This window comes from Chinchilla lanigera, unplaced genomic scaffold (genome assembly GCF_000276665.1).
Source record: "Chinchilla lanigera isolate Chin_1 unplaced genomic scaffold, ChiLan1.0 scaffold00116, whole genome shotgun sequence".
Classification (NCBI taxonomy): domain Eukaryota; kingdom Metazoa; phylum Chordata; class Mammalia; order Rodentia; family Chinchillidae; genus Chinchilla; species Chinchilla lanigera.
In genome coordinates, this window is record NW_004955517.1 from 2,331,510 (window position 1) to 2,348,478 (window position 16,969).

General features: G+C 44.0%; 1 protein-coding gene and 1 long non-coding RNA gene across 2 annotated transcripts in view; one reads left to right on the forward strand and one right to left on the reverse strand.

The window, feature by feature from the left end:
* Positions 1–260, forward strand: part of LOC102023946 — a 97,959-nt gene extending 97,699 nt beyond the window's left edge. The window contains exon 6 of the long non-coding RNA XR_001231828.1: positions 222–260. This is a non-coding gene — a long non-coding RNA (uncharacterized LOC102023946). The remainder of the gene's footprint in view (positions 1–221) is intronic.
* Positions 1–16,969, reverse strand: part of Synpr (synaptoporin) — a 181,192-nt gene that overhangs the window by 70,430 nt on the left and 93,793 nt on the right. The gene's annotated exons all lie outside the window — the stretch shown is intronic.

Here is a 16,969-nt window from a genome sequence, read left to right on the forward strand (position 1 = left end):
AGGTGTGTAAATATGTGTGTGATACTGAATTAGCCCACTGATTGGTTTAGCACAGTTCTAGGGGTGGCTGAATGGATTTACTGGAGAGAAGCTCTATCCTGGGTGTGGGTTGTACCAATAGACTTGTAACCTGGAGGGAGTAAGAAGGGAAAGGGAGGCTCCAGGCTGCTGCTCTGGTGCCTTCCTGCCTGCTATGCCATGAACTGTTTCCCTTATGCCAGGTCCCTCTGCCATGCTGTCCTGCCTTGGAGCCAGCTGATGACGGACTAAAGCCACTACAAACTGTGAGGTAAAATAGACATCTCCTCCTCTAACTTGTGGGTGTTGGGTATCTTTGTTCTGGCAGTAAGAAAGTAACTAAGACAGTTGACAAAGGGAATAAAGGGCTCTTGCCTCCAAACTGCAGACAGTGCTGCCGAGATGGTCTTTCTCTAGCTGATAGTGAGTGCTTGTTCAGCAAGGAAGAGTCTTGCATCTCTCAGAGTATGGGCAGGAAAAGAGAGCTCAAAGTGAGATGTTCCACTGCGATAGTTACATAGTATAATTGTTGATATCTCCACCATTATTCATCTCACTCCAAAAGGAGCATCACAGACTATGGTCAGAGAGGGGAGTTCGCAACATGAGAGCAAGTGTTGTTTGACGCAGTCTGCCCAGAAGGGGCAGCTGATGCTTTTGTTTACCTGGCACCTACTCCTTCATTTTCGTGTTTGAACGTAAACTCTGGATCTAATCAAGGATCGTGTTTTATTCCTTGGATTTGAGAATCTAAGACTTGTATATTGGATCCTACCACAGGACAATGAAGGGAATAGAGGAAAAGACATATGGATAAAGAGGTTCGACTTTCTTATTGTGTCCCTAGCACTTAGTAAGGTCTCCGACACATAGCAGAGGCTCAAAAAAAGGCTGATCAAAAAATGTGCTGTGATGAGAAACCACTTTGAAGATATCAATATGTAATACAACAAGCATTGTTAATTTCCTACCACTTTGTTTGTAACTCTGTATTGTCTGTACTGTTCTTTTGCTATTTTGTAAAAGGTTGTCTGTCTGTTAATGTTTTCCTTTTATTTTTAAAATAAAGAAAAGAAAATATGCGGTATGTTTAAATTAAACATTTATTACTGTAAAGAGACATTACCATTAATCTCCCTCCGAACACACCCTGTCACTTTGAACACACTTATTCTGTCATTCTTCCCTAACCGGTTCTGGACGTCCTCTTTCCACGTTTTTCAGAGGTGTGATAAAAAATGCAGGGAATGCTGATGCCGAGCGTCACCCAGAGGAAAGGCTGGGAAAGACGTCATGATGCGTTCCCACCCACCTTCCTCACTAATCCTGGCACCAAGCAGCTACCGGCTCTTCCCCAAAGTCAAAGTGACCACGACCGACAAACACTGTAAACCAGTTCAGGACATCAAGGCAGCCACAGCAGTGCAATGAAGATGCTCATGAAGAGGACGTCCAGAACGGCCCCAGAACACGGCAACCAGGATGGCACAAGTGTGTTTGCAGCAAGGGGAGCATTTTAAAGGCAATTAATAGCACTGTGTATCTCGCTGTAATACACTGAAACTTTATGACATTTGCCTATTTTTCAATCAGAGCATGTGTTTTTTCTCTCAGCTGACTTTGCAAGTGAATGAAGCATCTCAGATAAAAACAGAGCAAACGTAACCCTTTATTTTGACCAGGCATTAGCTGAAAAAATACCCACTGGCACATTCATCTTTGATAAAGTGCATTTCTTCTTATATTTTCTTCCCTGTATCTTTGCTGATACCTTATGTCACTTTTTCCAGGTTTTAATTTTCACTCCTAGTTCCCTCTTAAAAGGGTCATTGTTTTATATGACACTGGATATACTGAGTGATTCAAAAGCATGCTTTTCTGAAAGTCTCTTTGCTTTTGCATTGCTATGTATAGCTCATCTCAGCTCCTAAATCTTGTGAAAGAAATTTCATGGGTGGCCAACCTATGCCAACATGCATAGTGTGGATCTCAAGCCAAGGAACATGAACCAGAGTGGATTAGGCAAGTGTGTGGGAAGAGGAAGAGTTTTATAAGACAGGATTATATTTAGCAGAATTTGGTATTCAATATACTTGGCTTCTTCACTCAAGGAAAAGTTAACCCAAAGTTAAGATTTCCATCTGAAATCCACACAAATGTTCTAGAATTCCACCTGCATGAGGAGCAGTGAGTCTGATGGTATGTGATGACTCAAGTTAGTAGAAAATGCTCAAGTACTCAGATATCTCTAGAATGCTAAGCTAACAGACTGTAACTTTTAATAGTCAAGTATTGCAAGATGCCTGTTGAGAACACCTTACTTAATCAACCTCTATTCTGCCATATACAATTAAATGAGTTTATTCTCAGAAATTTGAGATCAGGCTTATCTCTGGTTTATACTGGTTTGTGGCCTTGTAGGAACCAGGTTTCACAGCAGGAAATGAGAGAGAGAGAGAGAGAGAAAGAGAGAGAGAGAGAGAGAAAGACAGCAAGAGAGAGAGAGAGGGAGGGAGAGGGTTTCCTCTGTATTCAGTCTTTCTCTATCACTCATAGTACCACTTGAGCTCTGCCTTCAGTCAGATCATTGGTGGCATTACACTCTTATAGGAGCATGGACCCTACCATGAACTGCACATCTGAGGGATCTAGGCTGTGAGCTCCTTATGAGAGTCTAATGCCTGCTGTTCTGGGATGGAGCTGAGGCAGTGATGCTAGTGCTGAGGAGTGGTTGCAGATCCAGGTGAACATCAGCAGAGAGGTTTGACTGCAGAGACCATGAGAAATGAATTACTTGCAGACTCAGATCAAAACCCTATCAGTGAGTGGCAAGTGACAATTAAGCTGCCTCTGGTGGCAAGCTGTAAGTCAGAGTCCAAGACTTATTTTATTTGGTGTGTGACCAGCTCTTTATTTTATTTCTAACTTCTGTTTGTGCCTCTTTCCCATACTCTGCACCTGTCTTTCTCGTAGTTTTGGTAATCCCACAAGCTAAACTTAGCCAAAATGAGTGAAAAAACAGTCACTGGAGAGCTTTTTTGAAAAGGGGGAGAACTCAGTGATGAAAGAGTAGAAGACTTTAAGACTGCTGACAAAAACAAAGTCTCATTTAAAGGAAAATACCGAGAGTTCCACTCAGAGTATGAGTTCATTTAAATAGGTGAGTCATGTTTTCCAGCCCCCCTGGTGTAATGGATGGCAACTTTCAAAACTGCTTCAGCACGTGGAAACCGACAACCTGCGGTAAGAGTCAAGCTACTGGAGTTTTTCCCAGGAAGAAAAGGGATTGATGGCCACCACATCCTCAAATGTATCTGCACTGAGCATCCTCTTTAGTGGCCAGCCATACCATGAATGCTAAGAAGCACTTCACTCTCAGTGAAGGGTTGGTCCTGTCTGCTGCTTAGGACCTTAGTCAGGAATTTTCAGGAAAGGCTTCGGTTCAAAAGGTGGCACATGTTCCTATTACGGCTTGCAGCAAGGTAGGCAGATTGATGAAATAGAGGACACTGAGGCACAACTGCTAGAGAATTAATAAGTGATTGTGGTACTCAACCCAGGCTGATGAATCTACGGATGCTGGCAACAAGGCAACAATGTTTGTCTGTAGTCTATTCTTCAGGAGAGTTTGTAGGAGGATATGTGATGTGCACTTCTGTTGCCGTCCAACACCACAGCAGCAGAACTGCTCAAGTCTTTGAGTGGTTACACATCAGGAAAACTAAGGTGGCCATTTGTGCTGGTATGTGCAGGGATGGAGCAGCTGCCATGACTGGATGGCTTTCTGGTTTCACTACTCGGGTCAGAGAGGTAGCTTCTGAATGTGAGTCTATACACTATGTCATCCACGGAGAAATGCTGGCTGGCTGAGCTTAGTAATTTGTCATCTGAACTTAATGACATTTTGTAGAATGTCATGAAAATTACCAACCACATTAAAGCACAAGCCCTTAGCTCACACACAGCTCTGTGAAAAGGCAGATGCAGAGCACACACACTTGTTAGACAGAGAAGTGAGACAGCTTTCTCAAGGTAGATCCCTTCCAGAGGTTTTAAGTTTTGAGAGCCGCTCCAGAGATTTCTTTTAGAAGTGTGGTCATCACTGGCAGCACATTTCAGTACACAGAGTGGGTTGCGAAGCCACCTTACTCATGTGATATATTCAGTCTTGTCAGTGCATTCAACCTGTATCTTTAGGCATGAGCAACAACTGTGTTCAAGTCAGCAGATAAATTGGATCCATTCCAAGTAAAAATGGAATTATGGGGCAATGAATGACTGGAATTTTTGACATGTTTTAAACATTTGCAAAGATGTTGAAAGAAACTGAGTTGGGGTTTTCTTTCTTCCAACTGGTGTGTGATCACCTGTCTCAGCATTGCAGAGTTTGAGCATTAATTCCCATCCACAAAAGGCCCTCAAACTGAGAAGGAGTGGATCCATGAGCCATTTGCAAATAAGCCGGGTGAGGGGACAGTCTGTGCTAGAAGAGGATCACCTGCCTGAGATGGCAAATGGTGGTGGCCATAGAACTATATTCAAGACAACTTCAAATCTCCACAGGCTCCGGATTAAAGTCAAGGTGGAATATACCGAGACCGTCACTAACAGTGAAAATCTTGCTTCCATTTCCAGCACTCTATCTTTGTGAAGCAGGGTTTTCTGATTGACAGCAGACAAAATAAGATTATGGAGTAGGCTGGACATAAGCAACACACTTCGGGTGCCACTGTCTCCCACCACGCCCAGACAGGACCATCTAGTTGCAGGAAAACAAGCTCAGAGCTCCCGCTGATTCTGCATTATCGGGATTTATACAATTATTTCATTATATGAATGAAATGCAATAGAAATAAAGTTCACAATAAATGTAATGAGCCTGAATCATCTTGAAATCATTCCCCGACCCCAATTTATGGGAAAATTACCTTCTGCAAAGCTGGTCTCTGGTATGAAAAGGTTGGAGCCCGCTGGCAGGAAAAAAAGAAAATCACACATCTACATCTTATAAGCTCAGTAGACCTGACTTTCAGAGGCCCGATTCACACCAACCTTCTATAGAAAAACTAAAATTATGTCGTGTGCCCACCTCAAAAACAATCCCAAGGTCAAGAGGATGAGCACACTTATTGGCCAGACTGTGGTCATGTGCCTGTGCATGTGTATGTGTGTGAGTGTGTGTGTGAGTGTGTGTGTGTGTGTGCATGCATGCAGTGGGTGACAGGGAGTGGGTCTCTGCCCAAACCTCAATGAATGGGTTCTTCATTGGAATGGAGGTCTCTGGTATAGAAAACAGAAACAATATATATCTACTTATATGTCTTCCCTCCAGCAGGTCACATATGGGCCATTTTTATCTCTCTACTTCCAGTGCCAGGTGTGAAGGAGGTGTGCAATAGCTATTTGTTAAATGAGTGAACAGATTTACACACGATATTGTGCACGCCTCATTCCATAAATGGATAGCTCTGCGTGCTCTCCTGCTCGGACACTTTGGGGGTTCGTGTCGGTTATGTTACGCCTCCTTCCCCTTCTCTTCCCCCGTCTTTGTCATGCACAGGCTCACTGCTTTTCTGCATTTTTCCACTTAATCACCGAGGGTGACCAAGTAAGCTTCCTCCACGCAGCTTTCTCCAAATCCCACGTTCTTCATTATGCTCCCCACCTTTGAGTAATCAGTGCCTCCTTCTCCAAGGTTCCCTCACTTTTCCCTCCCTAGTAAAGTGTCATTTAAACCATGGATCTATAATCAGCTACTCACATTCATACCTGCACCATTTACTGGCTCTGGCAGCTTAGGAAATGTCTTAACTTCCTTGACTTTACAGGATGATAACAGCAGTGTCTCCTTCATAAGACTGTTATAAAGATTAAATGGTAGCGTGTGTGTAAAAAGCCATCTTCACACATAGTAAGTGTTCAGTGAATACTGGCTATTGTTATAACTGATAGAACAAATAGCTGTGCTCCTGTGGTGGACACACAGGTGGGCCTGAGCCCTGGTCTTGGTCCGCTCATGTTCAGCAGTCCTGCAGATGTGGATCAAGCTCTGACCTTGAGCTCCTCCCTCCATGAGGCCTTCCTCTGCCCACGGAGGCAGGAGCTTTCTTTCCTCTAAGTGTGCCCATGTGGAAGAGAGAGGGACTTTCCCTTTTTTGTTGCAGCCCTCAAACACTGGAGGATGAATGTCAGAGGACTCACGCCTCAGCCTCCATGCCCTGTGGCTTGGGAATTCTACAATGTATTCCACAGTCTAGGACGATCCTAGCAGGACTGAGTCCCAGCTTCCCCCAGAAGTAATGTACAAACTGTATGGCTTTCTCCCTTTCTCACCCAGTTGTTGCTTGTGACTTCTGGGGTCACCTTCAAAAGATCCTCCTGGTGTCCTCATCTTTGTTGTAAGGTCGTGTGGACCTTCACATTCCAACAGTCACCAGCAGTTTCTATTTGTAATGGTTTAGGATACAGTCCCATTCACTTGTTTTTCAGCTGTTCGTTGCTTTGTGGGCTTACTCAATGACTACTTTCTAAATAAATGATGTATTTTGAGAATTTTTAGCATTTAGATCCCAGAGAAGGAAGTCCTGTGTCTTTCTGCACAGGCAACTTTCTATTTGCATTCGTATTAGGTTCAAGTTGGGACTCACATGCATGTAAGCCTCAGTTTCTTTTGGGAAATTTAACTTAGGAACTATAACTTGTGAAAATGAGGCATAAATCTGATTTATTTATGAACAATAACTTCACACTTTCCTTGGTAAATTTTGCTTTGTTGAGGAATCACCAACCTATTGAATGACTAGAATTAACATGTTAAGATGTCAACATATAAAACTACGGTGTAGTATATCTGCTGTTAAAACTTTGATTCATGAAACTGAAACAATAGTTGTCCTGGTGCAGAGGTGAAAGCAGAAGTAGGGAAGAGAGGAAGGGAATCATTTCCCTTCAGCTAAGCACATGGCTAAACCAGATCAGGAATCTGCCTAAATGAGGTCTGTGTTTTCCAACTATACATGCATAGGTTCTCGTTTGTTTTATTTATGGTTTATAAACAACCTGCTATTTCCAGGAATGATTTTGAAGCTACAGATTATAGGAACGATAAAATAATGCTTTCAAAAGTTGAAGAAGAACAGAAATATTGTGTAAGATTAGAGCATGTCAATTAAACACTGCCTCTAAACTGAGGGGTTAAAACAACCACTAGCTGTTGTTGCCCTTCTGCTCTGGGCTGGCTTGCACGGCTTTGTGGATGTTAATTGTAGGGTTCTGAGAAGAGGGCTTCTCTTTCTTTTCTACTTTCTCTTTTTGATGGTGGAGCCACAGAAGAGCAAGTGGAAATACATGGATTCCATTAAGGCCTCATCTGGGAAATGACGTACTGTCCCCTCTTTCTATTGGCTGGTCGAGCCCAGAATCAACGGGACGTGAAAATACCCTGTGTCTGTGAACTTGCCACATGTGTCTTGCAAAATGTTAGCTTGGGAAAGGAGATGAAGAATTGTGACCAACAGCTGTGTTTATCATGAGAAGTACTATGAGTTATCATGAACTGGTGTTTAATGTTTATTATGCATCAGTCATGTTAGTCTTCTGTTTACCAAACATGTTCTCATCTTAATACTAATTATTCTCTCTGCTTGGAGTTATTTTCCCTTATGTCTCTTCTGCTGCTATCATGTATGCTTCATGAAGGCAAGATTTTCAAGCTATTTGTACACTTGGGTTCCTCTCTTTAGGATACCATCAGCGGCTTAAGTTCTGATTTATGCATCGCAAAAGTTTTACTCATCAAAATTTACTCTAAATTATTTATCTTTTTATCTATGTGATAATCTTGCTGAAACATTTTGAATCACAATGTGCTTAAATTGTATGGAAAATAAATATTGATTTGGAAGGACACTAGCCGCAAAATTTACACATCAGAGGGCCTAATGTCCACCACCATGGCTCAACTCTTAAAATATCTTGGCTATACTGAAAACAGACTATAAGTATTCCAGTGAAATATATAGGATCCTGCAATATATGTGGTTATTTATGCAGGTTCCATGCATTCAAAAAGTCTTCCTCTTCTTGGGAATTTCAGCTTGTCCTGGGGCACTTGTGAATGGGATTGGGAGCTTATGTTTAGAACACAAATATTTATTCTTTGTTGCCTTCATTTCCAAAGGTTATTGGAATTCAATATATGAAAGTTTTTAAGGTTTAAATCTGAACTAAGACACTTTTAGTGATTGGGATATACTCTGAGATTATAGACTCTTTGTGGTGATTAAGCTTAATTGTTCACTTTATTGGATGTAATAAAGTCTGGAGAAGTGATTCGGTTGTAGGGTACCATAATTAGTGGATTACTCCTCTGCCATTCACAGTTCAATGTGTATCAGGAAGTGGGTCCCAGCTGGAGGCAAGTCACTGAGGTGTGACTGTGGAAGATATATGTCTCACTGATATTGTTTTCCTGTTCTCTGCTTCCTTGCCATCATGAATTCAACATTTGCTCCGCCACGTCCTTCTACTATGATGTTCCTGTGTTAGAGCAAGCCAGCCAACCAGCCAGCCATGGACTGAACCCTCTGACACCACTAGCCAAAATAACTCTCTCCTCTTCTAATCTGTGGGTGTGAAGTATTTTGAACCAGCAAGGGCAAAACTGGCCAATAAACTCTGTTAATGAAGAGTACTTTTTGTCTTTAATCATTCATTCATTTGCCCTTACAAATATGCCATACACTATGTCAGCACTCCAAGTACGATGATAAATTCCTTGAGAAGTGGAAGTTAGGGATGTACACAGGTAATAACTCTGGGGTAAGACCTGCTGGAATGAAGATGTCTGTAATGGGTAGAATTGCCAGATCATAAGCTTTACTATGAACAAAATTGCAGGCTTACTAATTGCCAATTATTTTCCAAAGCAGCTGTACCACTTCATAGTGCCACTAGCAGGAGAAATCCAACTTTCCCACCTCCTTGTCCACGCTTGTTATTGGCTGTCTTCCTAATTTTAGCTATTTCGAATATGGGTACATATCTGTGTGCTGATTTGCACTTTCCTACTGAACAATGATGTTGAACATCTTTTAATGTGCTTTTTGGTTATTTGTATATCTTTTTTGGATAAATGTTTATAAATTCTTTGCCCATTTTCAAATTGGGTTATTTTTCTTACTGTAGAATTGTAAAAGTTTTCAAATATTCTGAATACCGGGTCCTTTTTGATATGTGATTTGTGAAAACATGTTCCCATCTTTGGAGTGCCTTCACTTTCTTGATAGTGTCCTTTGAAATAAAAAATTAAATTTTGATGAAATCCAGTTTATCTGTTTTTGTGTTGTTTCTTATGGTTTTGGTGTAAGAAATTACTGATTAACTCAAGGTCATAAAGAGTTACCCCATTTTCTTCTGAGGGTTTTATAGTGTCAGGTCTTGTATCATCTGTGATACATTTTGAGTTAATTTTTGAATGTGGCCCGAGGTAAGCATCCAACTTCAGTTGTCCGAGCATCATTTGTTGAAAAGAGAATTCTTTTTCCAGTAACATGCTTTGCACCTTTTATAGGAAACAGTTCACCAGAAGAGTAAAGACTTATTTTTAGACTGCCGATTTTGCTTCATTGTTCTATACATCTATGCTATTCCACTGCCACACCTGATTCCAGCAGGTCTTACCCCAGAGCTTTTACCTGTTTATGGCCCTAACTTCCACTTCTCCAGGCATTTACCTCATGCTCTGAGTGCTGGCACAGTGTATGGTATATGTGTAAGGGCAATTGAATGAATGGTTAAAGACAGAAAATACTCATTATTGGAACAGCATGATTTCTATTAATAAGCTATTCCGTGGCATATACACAGGGTAAAAAAAAAAAATCAATCATTTTTTTCCTGAATTTAGTCCTAATATCCAAAAACCATTTTCAGAGCCAGTAGAAGGAATAACAGGTCATAATATTCTGTCTAAAATGTCCTTCTTTGAGGATAGATCTTTTATTCCTACTCGCAAAAAATTTCTTAGAAGTCATAGTTTTAGAATCACATCATAAAGTCCTCAGTTTATATCCCTTATTTATAGTGTATTTGTTTTCCACATAATTATTTTCTTTAGTTCTGCTAGTTACCAGCTGTGCAATCTTAGGTATGTTACTTAACTTCTCTGATCCCTAGTTTCATAATACTGAGAATCCCTATTCTCACTGGTTTCCCATAAGTATCAAATGAACACTTACAAAAATCTTACCTGAATAGCTAATTCACAGAAACACTTAAAAAGCACTTAGATTAGTGTTTTTTATTTTAATTCATATTTTTCTCTTATTAAAAAGTTGGTTTTTAAAGCATTTTAAAAGGTTAAGAGGGTCCTGAAATAAGTAGGCGGCTCCAGTCTCTGTGTTTTACCGAGCCTGGCTTCTAGCCTTTGTCCTCGTGTGAACTTCCCCACAACTTTCCAACAAGTTTCTTCCCTGCTTTTACCACCCAGAGTCACTTCTGTTAGTTGTAGCCTCAAGGAAGGCTTCTTAGTGATACAAATCTTTCTCTGCCCCTGTCCATTCTTAGATTTTTCAAAAGCCAGTGGGGGCACTTAGAGTGGTTTCCCATATGCATTTATTTGCTGAATTCTTTCATTCCCAAAAGGTTCACTTATGAATTTTTTTGAAGTTTTTTTTTTTGCTGTCCCTCTAAAGTTCCAGAGTCTTTTAATTATTCCAGAATTCTTTTTTAAAGAATTTGTTTGAGATGATCTGTAATAGGAGATGGTGACATTTGCTAATGATAGAAAAAACCACAAAATCCTTCATTGATTTCCATCCTAGATGCTGAAATACAAAACACGACTAGGACAGAGGCTGCCCTTTAGAGGCCCAGGGCCCTGGATGGGGAAGAAAGCACTCAGAAGCAGCAGTCATGCCAGCGAGACTGTGCTGAGTGTGTAATTGTAGCAGGGGTCAAGAGGGAGGGGAGTACAAAGGGGGGGAGATTAGTTCCACGCTGGAAGGGTCGGGAGAGATTTCTGAGGAGGAGAGACACTTCAAGTGGACTAATCCTCCTGTAGGAGCCCAGGGCCCAGTTATCTGCAGGAAGGGGAGGTTGCAAAATGAGCCTAACCTGGGGAGGGTGCTTTGCTTTCTCTTAGCATGTCACACTGCAGTTTCCGAGGCTCACGCCTTCGTAGGTGACCTGCTGCATTGCCTCGGACAGGCCTGTGGGCTTAGGATGCCGACATCTGCCGGCATGTTTGGAACAGGAGCTTTGTAAGTGCTGAGCTTGTGCATCTTTAGGATTTTAGGAGGAGTTAGCGACTACTGACGGTGGCCTGGCTTGGGGCTGTGGTGCATCTTAGGAGTCGATAGGTAAGGTTTAAAATGTACAGACAATACCAGCTGCAGCCAGTTGCTTGGGCTCAGTACTCCAAGTGGAGACCCCCGCAAGGACAGAGCCTGCAACTTGTCCTCCACCGCCTGGAGAACAGACACTCATCTTCTGTTCTTTTATTTCCACCCTGTGGTGGATTGAGAACTGGTGGTCACCTTTTAACACCCAGCTGAACTCAGTAAGCGTGGTGCTGGGTGTGGGAGGCCCACCTGGGCATTGTTGCCAACAGCATAAGAGGCAGACGTGGAGAACAAGAGAAAAGGCTGTTGGCAGCTGGTAGAAGCTGTAAGGAGCTGTTGGTTCTTTTGGAGGAGCTTGTCATGCTGGCTTTCCTGAGGAACTCAGCTGTTTTCTCTCTCCCAGGAGCTCAGGACTTTGTTGCCACTGACAACAGCTTCGGTTCACACTGGGGGAGCTCTGGTCCTCACTTTGAGCATTGCTTCCCGGCTACAGTGTAGATCCCTCAGCCTGCTAGCACCGATCCTTCATCTCCCTGGCATAGACTTTCTAGCTTCCACTACTGACCTTTGAACCTTCCCAGCGCAAATCCGTGAAACAGGCCTGCATGAGATATTGTTATAGGCTCTTGACCTCCAGCTGGACTCATGGGGAGCATTGTTATGAGATCTAGCTCTTCATCTGGACTCATGCAGGACATTATCCTGGGATCCAGACCCTCATCTGTATTGTTTGGTCTCTAGTGCGTGGACAGATTTCCTGCACTGTCTTGTACATGATTCTTTTGGGGACTATTATAAATAATCTTAGAAAATATGTGTCCTATATTATATTATTCACCTTGCATATCTCCCAAACCAACACACATCCCTTCTCTGCTTCTTCCCACACATACAACAAACTTCTTTCTTCAATTTGGAAGACAAAGGATGCTCTGCATTTTTCTGGGATGGACAATGAGCCTGAGACCAGCCTCCAAAAACTGGTTATTGCTCATAGCTATACTGGCAGTGATTTTGTGTGAAATGCTCCTTTTACTCTGGTCAGTTCTAAGGCTTCAGGAGGGATGTTACTTGAAACACAAAATGTTGTGTACTCAGTGACAATGGATTTACTATCTAGCCAGATAGCCGGTCACTTAAAATGGGAAAGCTGCTTTAGCAAAAATGCTTCAGTTTCTCAAAGACGACGATTTAATTTGATAAAGCGATTTGCCTGCTGCCTCCTTCCCATCTGCCCACAAACCCACTTGTTGGGCAGTGTGTGCATTAGGTTTTCGCTGGATGGGAGCAGAGGCGAAGAATGGACGTCTGCTGCTTCCCGGGAGAGAGAAGGTCACCGGTGATTTCCTGGGAGCCTGCTGTGTGAAGAGATATGAACGTGGGGAATTCACAGTCCCACGAGCTCCTCAGAATTGCAGAACACTCCTGAGGAGATGGGAAGGCAAAGGAGGAAGGGGACCCTGGGAGCTCCAGTGCTGCTCTGCAGTGAACAAGACTTTCCCAAGTCTGCAGTGCAATTCAGCAGGCCCAGCACGTTCTGAGGAATTCTGCAGTTAGTCTTAGACTTCTAGCTTTCAGAACTGTGCGACCATTCCCAGGTGCCTTAAGCCGCTTGGCTTGTGGCACTTTGGTTCTGCAGCCCTCGGAAATCAGTACACGTGCTCCACTGTGCTAAGCTGATGCCTGGCCATCCACTTCCAGGTTCATGACGCGCCCTCTGCCTGCCTTCTACTCCACTGCACTTTACTCCTTGGGCTTCCTAGGACTTTCGGCCTCTTGTACAGGACTCCCTACTTTTCCACTTTGACCCTTCTTTCCTTCCAGGCATAGCCAGCCCTGCACTTGCTCAAATTCTACTATTACTCAGTGACAGCTTAAAGTAAAGTGCTTCCAGGAAGCCTGGATGAGAATCACTTTCTCGGGTAAAGCAGTTTTGCAAACCACCCACCGGCTTTGCCATTCAGCGGCAGAATACATGTCCAAAGTCTCTTTAAACATTCTGTAAAAGTGAAGGCTGTTTTGTTCACTGTGTCTGTCTGAGAGGATTGCTCCTCAGAATATGGCCCTCAGACCAGATGTGTCAGGTCATAAAATCTTGTCCCCACCCCAGCCCTCTGAATCAGTGTTTGTAATTGAAACACATTCCTGGGGCACCTGTGTAGCTAGTAAAATTTGGGAAACACCCAGAGTGCTTTGTAAGAGAAGCTATCATTAAATGTGTGTGTTACATGTGCAACTTTGCTGGGCATTTTTGCTTACACTGTTCCACATTGGTCCTCTCAGCAGTTCTGTGGACAGTCCTGCCAGGCTTTGTCACTCCCACGTGCCCACAAGAAAAAGCTGGAGACACAGAGCAGCATCCTTCCTCTTCTAAATGAAGGGAAACCCAGACAAAGGCTGGGGGCCCCAGTTGCTGAGGGAGAGTGACTTCCCCGGAGCAGTTTCTGCCCCGGGGTTGTGGGGTTTGGTGCCTTCCTTGCTCTACCCCATGGAAGAGCAAAAAGCAACAGTGGGTGACATTAAGAACAATGGACTACATGAGAAATGAAAACGTCCGGATCCCCTTTCCAAAGAGAAATGAAATTAGACTCTTCCTTCTTCTCTTCCTCTGTCTCCACGTTGCTCATGGTTTTTGTATGATGTTCGATATCATAGACTTGGGAAAACTATCTAGTTTACATAGGGGTGCAAATGTAGCATAGTGCCCACCAAGGCTTTGCTGATATGCCCCTCTATGTCTCTCCTGCTGTTATGGGACTTAAATTGGGTGTCTTCCCTCCACACACCACACCCCACTCACCAATCTATGGGTAATCCTAAAATCACCCTGTGTTTCTTGCCCAAATGCACAGGGACCTGGTACGGAGGCACAAGTATACAGGGCTCACCTAGATTAGACCGAACATTGGGCACAAGTTCAAAACCATTGTGTGTCAGTTGGAACCTCTTCATTCATGTCCCAGGGGAAGGGTGGTTGCTAAAACCCAATTCCCAGGTTTGCATTATTACTGAACTCTTTTAAAATTACTGTTTCAACAAGTTCATTTACTGATGTGTTCTACTTTGAATTTTCCTTTGTATTCTTTTTGCTGGCAAGGCATAAACACCTAAGGATTGAAGGAGAGGCCACGTAGAATCCCATGTCTCTCCTGACCTTTCAGGTCTGACTGTCTCATTCTAGGATCTTTAGCTTCCAGAGCATTGCGCCTGGAGACGCCAGAGACAAGCTGAGTGTCATTCAGTGTGGCACGCTTCTTAGCATCCCTTTTACATGCACACGCATGAGTGTAGGGAGGATTGCCACCTCTCGACATCTAAAGTGCAAGTGAAGCCAAGATGGTACATTTAAGCCCCAGGGAGGAGACAGTCCCAGCAATGGCCAGCTGTGTGGGCGCTCAAGTCAGTGAGAAAGAGTGTGGAACCTTCACTGGGGCTAAACCTGTTAGTGGACAAAGTGAGCTTTACCTGTTAGTGGACAAAGGGAGTTTTGGGGAAGAATTCAGTAAAAAGGAAGTTGTGGTCTTACTTTTTCCATGTGTTTAAGTTAAAATTTGCTTCCTTTCATATCAAACCTGGGAAAAGATTAAGTGTAAAGCAGCTCTTAAACACTGGATGCTGGAGTCATGTGCTTGACGTATGGAGATGTGTTCTTGCCAAAGGGCTCAAGGGCAGTGTGAGCTCCCAGTGACTTCTCAGGACACTCTGGTCAGTGGCCCAGGAGCCACAGCTTCCAGGGAGACTGAGACTTCTTAGTTTAACACTAGGGGATGAACTCACTGCTCCAAAGCTAGGGCATCAAAACGAGGGAAACTGAATATGTGCACGAGTGCATATTCTCGCCCCCCTGGAATATTAGCACTGCTAGAAGCTTGGACATAACCTCAGTAAGGGTCCCTGCCTAACACGTTTAACTTGACATTTCCTGAAGTTCTTGACTCCAGAGTGAGGTTACATAGCTGTCATTCCCATGCTGTGAGACACACCTCGGTGTAAAATGAGATGCTAATGATGAGGGGAGATGAGAGGGAGAGAGGTAGAGATCATTTCCGCTCTGCAGTTACTTTCCAAGGGGAGTGTGCTTGAAGTCGGTTGCACAATCTTTCTGTCAATTACTGAATACCATGAAGTCCTCCCTAGAATCTTGGGTTTCATGTTATAACTCAAGACAAAGACCGCTAGTAAAATTCAGGTGCACATGATGTGCTTTGGGAAGATAAAGTCCCTCGTTCAACCATACCAGCTTTTAAACACTGGACGCTGGAGTCATGTGCTTGACACATGGAGATGTGTTCTTGCCAAGCGACAGGTGAAGCCATGGAAAGGATAGTGACCACCCGGGGGTGCTGGACTCCATCAGCAAGGGGACAGGGAGGGAAGCTCACACTTGGCTGTGAGGAGAATCATTTTCCTAGGTTAATCTCCACCTTGAGACAAAGGGGACAAAATGTTTGAGTTCAGGCTGGGCTCCCCATGTCTCTACAGACAGATTGAATTGGATTCCTGGTGTGGACGCAGAGCAAGTTGTCATCTGCAAAGCATTACCATCTTCTCTGGGCTTTCCCCGAGGTGAGGGATCCCTCAGTGCAAATCTAGGGCGGTTTTTGTGGCCACCTGTCCTCCCAAAGAGAATGACGAGACAGGGATTCCTGGGTACTTTCTCCACAGAAAGCAAAGCCAGTGATTGAGGTGGGTCCTGCGCAAGCGGAGCTGTCTGCCTGAAGCTACATCTGTGAGGACACGGCCAGTCTCAGCGCAGATGCCTCTGGGATGGCAGTTCAGGAATAAGGAGCAGAGGAAGTGCTGCCTGGGAGTTCCCACAGAGTTCGCACAGCCCGTGCTCAGTGCCCACAGCCCTGTGCTCCAGACCCATCTCCACTCTGACCCAGCTGCGCCCAGCCTACAGGGTCTTGCACTCTTTTCTGCTGGTGGGAGTGTCACCCCTAATTCATAGTCCTGTTCCCACTTCTCTGAGAAGTTTCCCAATGGCCTCCCGGTGAGCAAACACCGCTCTGCCCTGGCCTGTTCAGGCCTGTTGTTTTGCACATTTGGATTTCTCCTACTCTGCTGCCTGTGGTTACCTCTGAGGGTCACACCGTGAGCACTGTGAAGATGGGACTGGGCTCTAAAGCTCCCGACACCCCTTTCTCCAGCACTGAAGACATTCACTGATGTCCAGCAAACGCAAGCCGAATTGCACCTCAGCATTAGTGCAAGTCTGAGGCTGGAAGCTGGCTAGGTTGTCCCTGAGGTCCCCAGAGGTGACACCTGGGGACCTGTATCTGCTTCTAACGCCCTCCTGTTTTCTTTGCATGGAGCCTCTTTTCTCCTGGACCATCCCCATTGTGAAAGCAGACTACCCTTGCCTCTGCCTCCCCTTCCTGCTGTCTCCACTCTTCCCTTCCCACACTACAGCCCATTGTTTCCCCACCTCCTCTCCTCTATTTTTCTCTCAATGTGGCCTGGGTCCTGTCCTCCAGTTCTACAGGATCCGATCGCATCCATGGCAATGGGGACATTCATGCGGATCAGGTGTGGGGAGATATGTATTGGAACTCAGAGAAGAGTGTCGGATGACAAGTGAATGCCACCATCCCTGGCAGCTTAGAGGA